Source organism: Sceloporus occidentalis, unplaced genomic scaffold (assembly GCF_023333645.1).
Source record: "Sceloporus occidentalis isolate IW3139 unplaced genomic scaffold, rSceOcc1.0.p SCAF_100, whole genome shotgun sequence".
NCBI lineage: Eukaryota > Metazoa > Chordata > Lepidosauria > Squamata > Phrynosomatidae > Sceloporus > Sceloporus occidentalis.
In genome coordinates, this window is record NW_028317080.1 from 495,542 (window position 1) to 507,132 (window position 11,591).

Here is an 11,591-nt window from a genome sequence, read left to right on the forward strand (position 1 = left end):
ACCGCCAAACCGGTCATGCTGGAGGATGTTGCAGGCAGCAGAAGTTTCTCCATGGCGTCTCCAGATACTGTCACGTCTGTCACATGTTCTCAGTGTAAACCTGCTTTCATCTGTGAAGAGCACAGGGCGCCAGTGGCGAATATGCCAATCCTGGTGTTCTCTGGCAAATGCCAAACGTCCTGCACGGTGTTGGGCTGTAAGCACAACCCCCACCTGTGGACGTCAGGCCCTCATACCACCCTCATGGAGTCTGTGTCTGACCGTTTGAGTGGACACGTGCACATTTGTGGCCTGCTGGAGGTCATTTTGCAGGGCTCTGGCAGTCCTCCTCCTGCTCCTCCTTGCACAAAGGCGGAGGTAGCGGTCCTGCTGCTGGGTTGTTGCCCTCCTACGGCCTCCTCCACGTCGCCTGATGTACTGGCCTGTCTCCTGGTAGCGCCTCCATGCTCTGGACACTACACTGACAGACACAACAAACCTTCTTGCCACAGCTCGCATTGATGTGCCATCCTGGATGAGCTGCACTACCTGAGCCACGTGTGTGGGTTGTAGACTCCGTCTCATGCTATCACTAGAGCGAATGCACCGCCAGCATCCAAAAGTGACCAAAACATCAGCCAGGAAGCATAGGAACTGAGAAGTGGTCTGTGGTCACCACCTGCAGAACCACTCCTTTATTGGGGGTGTCTTGCTAATTGCCTATAATTTCCACCTGTTGTCTGTTCCATTTGCACAACAGCATGTGGAATTGATTCCTGAGTGGACAGTGTGATTTCACAGAAGTGTGATTGACTTTGAGTTACATTGTGTTGTTTAAGTGTTCCCTTTATTATTTTGAGCAGTATATATATATAATTTCAATAGCAATTGCATAATTTAATTATAAATAAATCACATACAAAAAATAAACCCCTTAAAAACTGCACAGACAGTCTATGCAGTCATCAATGGCAATAAATAAGCCATGAAACATCATGGATCTTCCTGATCGGATGTTGCTGTTGTAGCAACACCCCTTGAGCTATGGAAGCAGTGCCATATTGAATGACTGTATGTCTTTGAAGTATGATGGTGCCCTGTCGCTGAAAAGTACATTTAAGGTTCCAGTAATCATTGATCGCTTCCTAATCACTCTTTCCGATGGCAGGGTACCGCCATATTAAAAAGACATTCAGTCAATTAATAGGATGAACAGCATATCATTACCCCCAAACAACCTGCCTGTGCCATATTTTGATTAGATTTGGGAACAGGAGGCCATGGTGCAAGATGTTTCTTTAATTAAAGGGATGCTGAAGTGTCCTATGAATTTGCCCCCCCTCTGGTTTTTTCAGCTATAGGTCCTCCTCCTGAATGACCTCATGCTGTCCTCCCACCTCTAGTGTCCTTACCCCAACCCACATTTTTAATCTCTCTGGTGTAATCCCATCCTCATTCAAACATGCTATCATCTCCCCCATCCTAAAGAAACCTTCCCTTGATCCCACATCCCCATCAAACTACCGTCCAGTTTCATTTCTCCCGCTACCTTCCAAACTGCTGGAACGATTAACTTACAATCAACTAACAAACTTTCTCTCTTCAAACTCTCTACTTGAGCCTCTACAGTCCGGTTTCCGTCCACAGAATTCAACAGAGACTGCACTCTCTAATGACCTCCTCGCAGATAAAACAAAAGGCCAATTCTCACTGGTTATTCTCTTGGACCTCTCAGCAGCCTTTGACACAGTCGACCACACCTCCTCCTTCAAACCCTCCATGCTCATGGCATCAGTGACATGGCTCTTTCATGGATTAATTCCTACCTTTCTAACCGTACTTTTAGTGTCTCATCCACTGGAACTTGCTTCCCTCCCCTACAGCTATCTATTGGTGTTCTTCAAGGCTCAGTTATTGGGCCTCTGCTATTCTACAACTACACTTCTTCCCTCGGGCAACTTATTTCTTCCTTTGGTTTCCAGTACCACCTATATGCAGATGACACCCTTATCTATATTTCTGCTCCTGACCTTTCCCCCTCTCTTCTAACTCGCCTCACTGACTGTCTATCAGGAATTGCATCCCGTTACCTAAAGCTCAACATCTCTAAAACTGAACTCATGGTAATCCCTCCATCTGCTCTGTCCACTTTTCCTGACATCTCTATTACCGCTGACAACTCCACTATCCAACCAACAGTCCAGGTTCGCTGCCTTGGTGTCACCCTTGACTCTGTTTTTTCCTTCATCCCTCCCATATAGTCCCTCACCAAATCCTGTTGCCTCCACACAAGTTACTAATCCACTCCCTTGTGATATCCCCCCTGGATTATTGCAACTCCCTACTAACCGGTCTCCCCCTATCCCACCTTTCACCGCTTCAATCCATCCTCAACACTGCAACTAGATTAATTTTTCTCCGCCGCCGTTCCTCATCCGCTGCTCCACTATGACAATCACTTCATTGGCTCCCCATACCCTTCAGAATCAAATGTAAACATCTGACCCTGGCCTATAGAGTCCTCAACAACTCTGAACCCCCTTACATCTCTATCCTCCTATCCAGATACACCCTACCTGCCCCCTTCGCTCCTCTCACAACCTGCGGCTATCTTCTACTGTTGTTACCTCTTCCCACTCCCGTATTCAGGATTTCACCCGTGCCGCACCCCTCCTGTGGAATTTCCTTCCCCGTTCCATCATGCCTCATACACAACTTTCAAAACCTCTCTGAAAACCCACCTGTTCAGGGAAGCGTACAACAAGTCTTCCCATTACTCCCAACCATCATCATAACCAAGCCATCTGAACAATCAACAGCTTCAACACATCATCGGAACCAAATCAACTCATCCCCATCCAAGCAGTCCTCTCCTATTGTCTCACTTCCCCCCCAACCACCGACTAGATTGTAAGCTTGCAAGAGCCCTCTTCTCCTTTGCACCAGTTTGTTATTGTATGTGTTTCTAAATTGTTCTACTGACTGTAACAGCGCTGCAGAATCTGCCGGAGCTTTATAAATAAATGTTATGCAATGTAATATTTCACTTGCCACATATTTGGATTGTATATGTACAAAATAAAACAGAGTAGGATGTGCTCAAAAACAACATTGAGAGAGTATTAATGGGCTACAAAGCACGAGGCTCTACTTGTGCTATTGTGTTTCCAGTTTAATATGCCTGGTTCTCTTGAGAGTGAGTATATGCTGTATTAGCGTGCGAGCTAGCAATAAAAATGTGGGTAATGTATCTCAGAGGTGCCGTTTATCACATGAATCAACTCCTTCTCACTTGGCTCAGGCTCCGGCCTGTCTCTTCGGAGCCGATGTGGGATGTAGAACTCTTGAAGCCAACAGAAACAGGCCCCTGCAAGGGGGTCTGTTTTCTTTAGGTTTTTTTCACATAATTTCTGACAGGAAGACAAAGGTTATTTGGCGCTGTCCTTTTGTGCATATTTTTTTTCCCAGTCTGGAAAAGAATTGAGAGAGGAAAATGATTAAAATCACTTTTGATGACAACATAACCAAAGTCATCCCAAGCCTATATGAACAATTTAATGCAAAACCTACAAAATCAAACAAATTAAAGAACCACTTAAAATGTTCCTAAAATAAATGAGGAAACTATATTAAGCTTTAAATGGCATTAAGGAAGTTCTAATAGGTAAAGTAAATCCAAAGATGTCTGTTTCTGTAGGTGCTTCATTTGCACAGCATTTAGCAGAGAAAAATGGGCATTCTCCATCTTAAGACATAACTTTAACTCACAGTTTTTGAACATGAGCCCTACCTCGGCATGTTCAGCAGCAATATGCATCAAAAACATGACACAAAGTCTTTGTAAGCCACGCAGAATAAATCTGCAAAACTCAAACATCAAGAGGCTTGAATGTACAATCATTATTATTATTAACCTTTTAAGGATCAGCCTCTTTTTTTCCCTTTTTGCAGCCTTCATGACTGAGGCTGGTTTTTTTGTGGTGCTAGTGTTTAGCTGTAATCTTCTTCTCTCTCATTTCATGTACTCACACAAATTATATATTGTTTCTTCAGCACAAGATGGTCTCACTTCAGATATCATTTACTTAGTCATATCATCTAATTTCCTATAAAAAAATATGGTGAAAATGTACCCCCCATTATGCACTAAGATGTTTTTACCTCCATTGTATTCTATTATGTTGAAAATTAATTTGTGTCCCCAGAAACTGTGGTAGTGGATGGGACTGTGGTCTCCACTAGCACAGTGTCAGCAGAAGCACTTGCATTGGAGGTTACATAGTGTGGGGATTTAATTGATCTTTTATCTAAGGATGTTAACCCAGGAGGGGTGGATGGGACTGTGGTCTCCACACCTGGGCCCAGATAACCACTCCCCAGCAGAAGTGTTGGCATCAAGGCAGAGTGCCGCAAGGTCTCTCCCTGGCAGACATTAGCGCACCGACATTTTTTCTTTTCCCTGTTTGCACATATTTGAGGTTGTTGGCTCCTCATCAGTCTGGTTGCAGCTTGCTGTCCAGGGGTTAATGGGGAGGAGGTTTAATTGCACCTCCCCCAACACATTAATAAGGTTTTGGTAGCAGTATAAACTGCTTTGTGTGTCCACTATGTAGGAAGTGAGAGTAGGTTCTCACCCTATTGAGAGTGTGCCTTGACGTGGCGGGTGAGCTTAATTATGCTTTGGCCAATTCATATAACCAAAACCTCTCATTTATATTATGTTTATATATTTGTTGCCAACTTTATTAGGGTAAGAAGCGCAGACAGTTTTTGTTTTTTTGTAGACATTTCAAGGCAGCCAGGAGGTTGCAGATGTTCTGTACAAGAACTTTTGAAGAAGCACAAAGAAATGGGCAATGTTGAGAACCATAGACACAGTGGTTGGCCGAGAAAAGTTAGTGCAGCAGATGAAAGACACATCATGCTTACTTCCCATATAACATATAACTTGCCACATCGGAAGATGTCCAACAATGCCATCAGCTCAGCATTGGCTGAAAACAGTGAGACCTTAGCACACCGACTGTCCTAAGAAATCTGGTCAGTAGTAGACATAATGGAAGACTTGTGGCCAAAAAGCCATACCTCCAATGTGGAAACAAGGCCAAGCAACTCAATTATTCACAAATACAGAGGAACTGGGGTGCAGAAAAATGGCAGCAGGAGCTCTGGATTGAAGAGTCCAAATTTTCAAATAGTTGGCTGTAGCAAAAGGCAGCTTTTGCGCTGAGGGGCTGCACAGCAATACAAGGATGAGTGCTTGTAGGCAACAGTGAAGCATAGTGGAGGTTCCTTGTAGGTTTTGGGCTGTATTTCTGCAAATGGAGTTGGGGATTTGGTCAGAATTAATGGTCTCCTCAATGTTGAGAAGTACAGGCAGATATTTATCCATCATGCAATACCATCAGAGAGGCATCTGATTGGTCCCAAATTTATTCTGCAGTATGACAATGACTCCAAACATACAGCCGAAGTCACTAAGAACTATTTTCAGATTAAAGAAGAACAAGTAGTTCTGGAAGTGATGGCATGAACCCTCAGAACTCTGATCTCAACACCACTGAGTCTGTCTGGGATTACATGAACTAAAGCTGCCATAAAGCTACAGAAGAGCTGTTAGGTTGTTGCAAACATCTTGGAGAACTATCTGCCAAATTCCTTTAAAACAACTGTGTGCAAGTGTACCTAGAAGAATTGCTGCAAAGGGTAGTCACGCCAAATATTCATTTGATTTAAATTTTTCTCCTGTTCACCCACTTTACATTTTGTTACATGTTTGTTTTTGAAGTCATTCTTACATCTGCTAAAAACTGTTTTATATATTTATTATATATATATATATATATATATATATATATATATGTTATATATGTATATATATACATATATATATATATATATATACACACACACACACACACTATAACTATATATCTTCTTGGAGAAAAGAATTTAGAAAACGTAATTCTTAGCGTGGGATCAGCAAGTTCAAATAGGTATTGGATGCTATCCACTTGGCAGAAATAATTTCCTTTGTCGCAACAGAGATCTGGTTACAGTAGTTTAAGTTGAATGTTCTGGGCTAACCACAAACATACAGCTGAACAGTTCCTAAGTAGATATTTTAACTTGGCAATGAACACCACTTTTGGGGAGGATTGGACTTTGATACTAAACTTGTTTAATATTACAGTCCCATGGTGGTTAGATCGCCATTCCCCAATGGCAAAGTCATGAACATTTTTGTGAGGTTTTACAAATATCATAGAAATAAATGTTAGTTTGGCATCCTGAAAACATATAATGGACCCAGCAATTGAAGAAAGTTAAGTCCCACTGATTAACAATGCTATGGGTTGAATTGGCTGAGGCCAGGGTTTGGCCAGAGCACAAGCTGTACCAAAATGTAAATTAAATTGTTGTTGTTTTTTTTTTTTCTTTAACTGTGCTTGTTACTTTTACATAACATTGAAAAGGCATTTGGCAATATCAAAAAGTGTTTAGCCATTTCAGTATTCTAGGCACTTTTATCAAACCCATAACTGCAATGGCAGTACAGTCATCCTAAACCATTGGTTCTCAATGCAGGTTTTAACACAACATTTTTTCTATCCTCATTGATGTGTGTTCTGGGTTTAGAATCATTGATAACACGCATCTGCCATGACCCAGATATTATGAATTTTCAGTTTGCACTCTTATCACATGGTCAATCATGCCATATCCCAAGTCATAATAATACAGATGCAAGGGTGAGATTTGGATGTATTGCAACACCATTTTAAATGTCAGTGAAAGAAGATACAGGTTGAATGATGATTAAACATGACATATTGACAGAGCCAAGAAAAGTATTGGATCTCAAACATTATCGGTCACCAGAAGCTAGAAGACAGGCTTTGAGGGAAGAGGTACAGAAGATGCAGGATATGGGAGTGGTAGAAGAATCTCATAGTAATTGGTCAAGCCCTGTAATGTTGATTCCAAAACCAGATGGATCAATAAAGGTTTTGTAATCATTTTAGAAATGATAATTTGGTAATATCCAAATTATATGCCTACCCATCTTGGATTAGTGGTTGGTAGAGGATTGGTGAAACCCCAAATATCCACACTTGAGGCAATTAAAAATTGGCCCAAGCCACTTAATATTAAACAGGTACAAGTATTTTTGGGACAGGCAAACTATTACTGGTGTTTCTTACCAGACTTTGCCACTATCTCTGTACCTTTGTCGGATTTGCCAAAAGGTACAAAGTCTGTTATGGTTAAATGGAATGGTGAAGCTGAGCATGCTTTCCAAAAACTAAAAGATGTGGTTTGTTCATAGCCAGTGTTAGTAACAGCTGATTTCTCAAAAGAGTTTATGGTACAGTGTGACCCGTCCAATGTTGGAATAGGAACAGGCCTATGAAGTAGTTGGGTCGGAACACCCTATCCTTTACACTAGCAGAAAACCAAGTGGGAGCTAGGATTTTGTTTATGTGAAAAAAACCCACTATGAAATAAAAACAAACATACTCATTTTATCTATGGTTTCCAGCCTGCAAAGAGGTGAAGTTGTCACATAATATGCACATATATACATACAAATGCACACAGAACTTCCACTTCCTTGCTGACGTGCAGCCATCATCGTCCCTCACTGGCACTGCTCGGCAAGAAATAATGTTATTTCCGTTGAAGGAGGGAGGATGGTTGCTGCATGGTGGACCTGATCATCTCCCCGCGTTGTGAGAGGTATGGACCGTCACAGCGCTGGTGCACTGGAGCATTTAGTGCAGGGCCCCTCAGAACTATAGGGCCCTGGAGCAATTGCTCCATCTGCTCTGCCTTTAATCCGGCCCTATCGCTGGCCAGTGTGGACCTGCATATAGAGTACGCTCATCCTCTTATCAGTATGTGTTATTACACTTAGTGATTCAGTTGCCCTTCTGGGGCTTTCCACAACCCGTTTAAAAAAAACATATTCACCAAGCTAATTTTATGCTCATATAAATTGTGCATTGATGTTCACAAGGCGCTTCCTTTTTTTTCCAAATTTCCATAAAAAATATAAATGGCTTGGATATTATCAACTGCGACACTAAAATGAAGAAAAAAAATATACAAAGGGGTTGTCTATTTTATTAATCTTAAAATGTAAATTAAAAAAGCACTGCATTTGTAGTGCGCATTAATATGCCCTGTGTGTATCAAGGCACCGTGAAATATTAAATCCATGATTATTTTTCTCCTAAACACGAGTTAGATACAATCTTTAATATCCGCATGCACTTTAGGCCTGCATTATTGTATAGTTTCTCTCAATAACCTTGCATGCGGTTATTACATTCTCCCACTGCACACAAAAATTATCTAATTTCTCCTGGGCAGAGTTTTATCATCTTTACCTGTACAATAGACAGAGATGATGTCAGTATACTAATGGGAAAATAAAGCTGTATGATTTTAACTCATTACATAACATTTTAACGGACAATTTTGTAGGGGAAATTATGAATATTTGCGCCAAACCCCTTTTTTTTCTGAAAAGCTTGTTTTGACAAGAATACACTCAGGACTACAGGTTGTTCAGATGCATAGTCAATAAATTGCATTTTACCCGAGGGTAAAGAACATAAATAGAGCAGGAAAGATAGAAAAGAAACAGAAGTGAAGGGAGACGGGAAGAAAAAAAAAATTATTTATACACGCTATCACACATGTATGTCCTTTACTCAGCGTCAAGCGGGTTTGGGGTTCCCCGGGGAAAGAGACTGAACCAGATGGGAGAACAGTGTCTCCCCCAACAGTGGATTTCTCGTGGCGATAGCATTTTTGCCCTCTGCTGAAATCAGCTGCCACAATTCAGTCCTCTACAGTAAGGTGACCAGATTTTTAAAATGAAATCCAGGGACATTTTTTTTAAATGGCAAATGGTAAAAAAAAACATTTTAAAAGCATATTTTCTTCAAACTATATATGGAGTGTATTTGGTATGTGTATGATATATATACGTTATTTCGTCCATGAGATAAAAAAATTACTTAGAATCTTTCGAGCAGATTGAGAGTAACATGGGCCTGGTTCTGAGGATTAAAATAGACAGAATCTAAACTGTTCGGCATACTGGATAAAGATGTTATCACTGCGAGGCAGATAATATAGGATAGAATCTTATGTGATGGGATTGGGAGTAGATAAGTACACTAAACAAAAGTCATCATACACGGGATGCCTGAAGCCACAATTTACTGTCACTAATCCTTTTTAATAAAATATGCTGACTGAAATAGAGTAAACAACACAAAACCTTTATTTTTCCTCTCACTGATTTTTGGGCCTAGAAAGTTTTGTCCTCTGAAGTGCCTACAAATTCAGGAGGGTGTTTTATCTCTAGATAAATAAAAATTAAATAGACCAATTTATTCCTACAGAAAGTAAAGTGCCGGGAAGCAGATGACTAAATACACACACCAGGACAGACTCTGCCACACCGAAACCCTAACACACACACCAGGACGGGCTCTGCCACGCCGACACCCAAACACACACACACACACACACACACACACCAGGACAGGCTCTGCCACACAGACACCCAAACACACACACACACACACCAGGACAGGCTCTGCCACATCGACACCCAAACACACACACCAGGACAGGCTCTGCCACACCGAGACCTAAACACATACACACCAGGACAGGCTCTGCCGCATTCACACCCAAACACAAACACCAGGACAGGCTCTGCCACACTGACACCCAAACACATACACACCAGGACAGGCTCTGCCACACCGACACCCAAACACACACACCAGGACAGGCTCTGCCACACAGACACCCAAACACACACCAGGACAGGCTCTGCCGCATTGACACCCAAACACACACCGGGACAGGCTCTGCCGCATTGACACCCAAAACACACACACCAGTACAGACTCTGCCACACCAACACTAGGGATGCACCAAAATGAAAATTCTGGACCGAAACCGAAAGTTCATGATTCACTTGGCTGAAACCAAAAATGACCTCCCCCTTATAAATAATTTTAAATTAAAATAACCACACTTTTATTAAAGGTAAAAAATTTGACAAACAAAAAATAAATATTTATATATATGATTGTTAACGGCATACTCCTATCATTCCCAGTACATGCTGGAATCTGGGTATGCCTGGGCATGACAAGATTGTGATTGCTGTTAGCAATCATATATTTAATATAGCAATCACACGCCTATCATTCCAAGTCAGCCAGTACATGCTGGAATATGGGTATGCCTGGGCATAATAGGAGTGTGATTTAATACAGTAATCACACTTCTATCATGCACAAGCAGCCAATACATGCAACCCCTGCTGCCGATATATATATTAGCCCCTGCTGCCAATATATATTAATATTAGCCCCTGCTGCCAATATATATATATATAAATATTAGATCCTGCTGCCAATATATATTATATTGACAAAAAATTGGACCCCAGGAAAGCATTTCCTTGGGCCGCACTCCACACTCCCTAGCATGCAATCACTCCCTCCACTCCCGCACCAAAAACAATATATGCGACACTGACTGCAGATTAGGGGAAGACTGTGAGAATCAGTGCAATTTTCCGTATTTATGACCCTACCGTGACATTAAGAGGTCCTCTCCCCCGTAATCATCCCCAGAGTCCCTTTGGCCCCTCATTCACTAAGCCACACCTCTCTTTTACTTGTATTTCAGGTATAGATCAAATAAACACCACATGTAAACAGCACTGCATGTATAGATCAACTGAATAAGACCCTGTATTTGCAGGTATACAATAATAATGTATGGAAACATAGCATAGCAGGTATAGACCAACAGAACACACAAACCCAGCACTGCAGGTATAGATCAACTGAAAATCACATGTAAACTCAGCAATGAAGGAATAGACCAATTAACCAATTGGTTGATGCCAGAGGAGGACCCTGCAGGCGACCAATAGAGTCATTCGCATGGCCCCTTAACCCCTGATGGCGAACCTACGGATTTCCGCTTCCGTCAATCCCTGCGATGCTGCGTAGATAAAGTAGGCTAGATGGGGAAGGGACCAGGGAGATTAGTAGATGAAGACGAACACGAAGATTCTTCATGTTGTGTGTCTTCATGTACGTTTTACCGCCACTACCTTCCCTTCTTCGTTTCTTCGTGACGAACAACGAAAACGCACTCTTGGTGTTCATTTCATGTTCGCCCGAAGACGAATGCACAAGTCTATTTGCTATCATGTTTTCAATCATAATTGCCTCCCTCTGATTTAGCTTTACAACACAAAAAGGAAAAAATGGGGAAAAAAATATGAAAAAGCCAAATATAATTAGCAGGCGCAAATTAAGAGAAAAAGAAGATCTATCACTGTTTTCATACTAGATTGTTTTTTGTTTTAAATGTGATACACTGGAGTTGGGCCCTAATGGCTAGAAAAAAAAAAAAAACGCTGAGCAAAAAATATATTTTTTGAAAGCTGACAACAGGGCTGCAGCTTCTACCTCATCTAAGTCCTTTTTTTTTGTTTTGTGAGAATATGGTAGTCACAGATTACTTTAATATGTATTCTTCTTTTGTGGGGGTGTCATGGA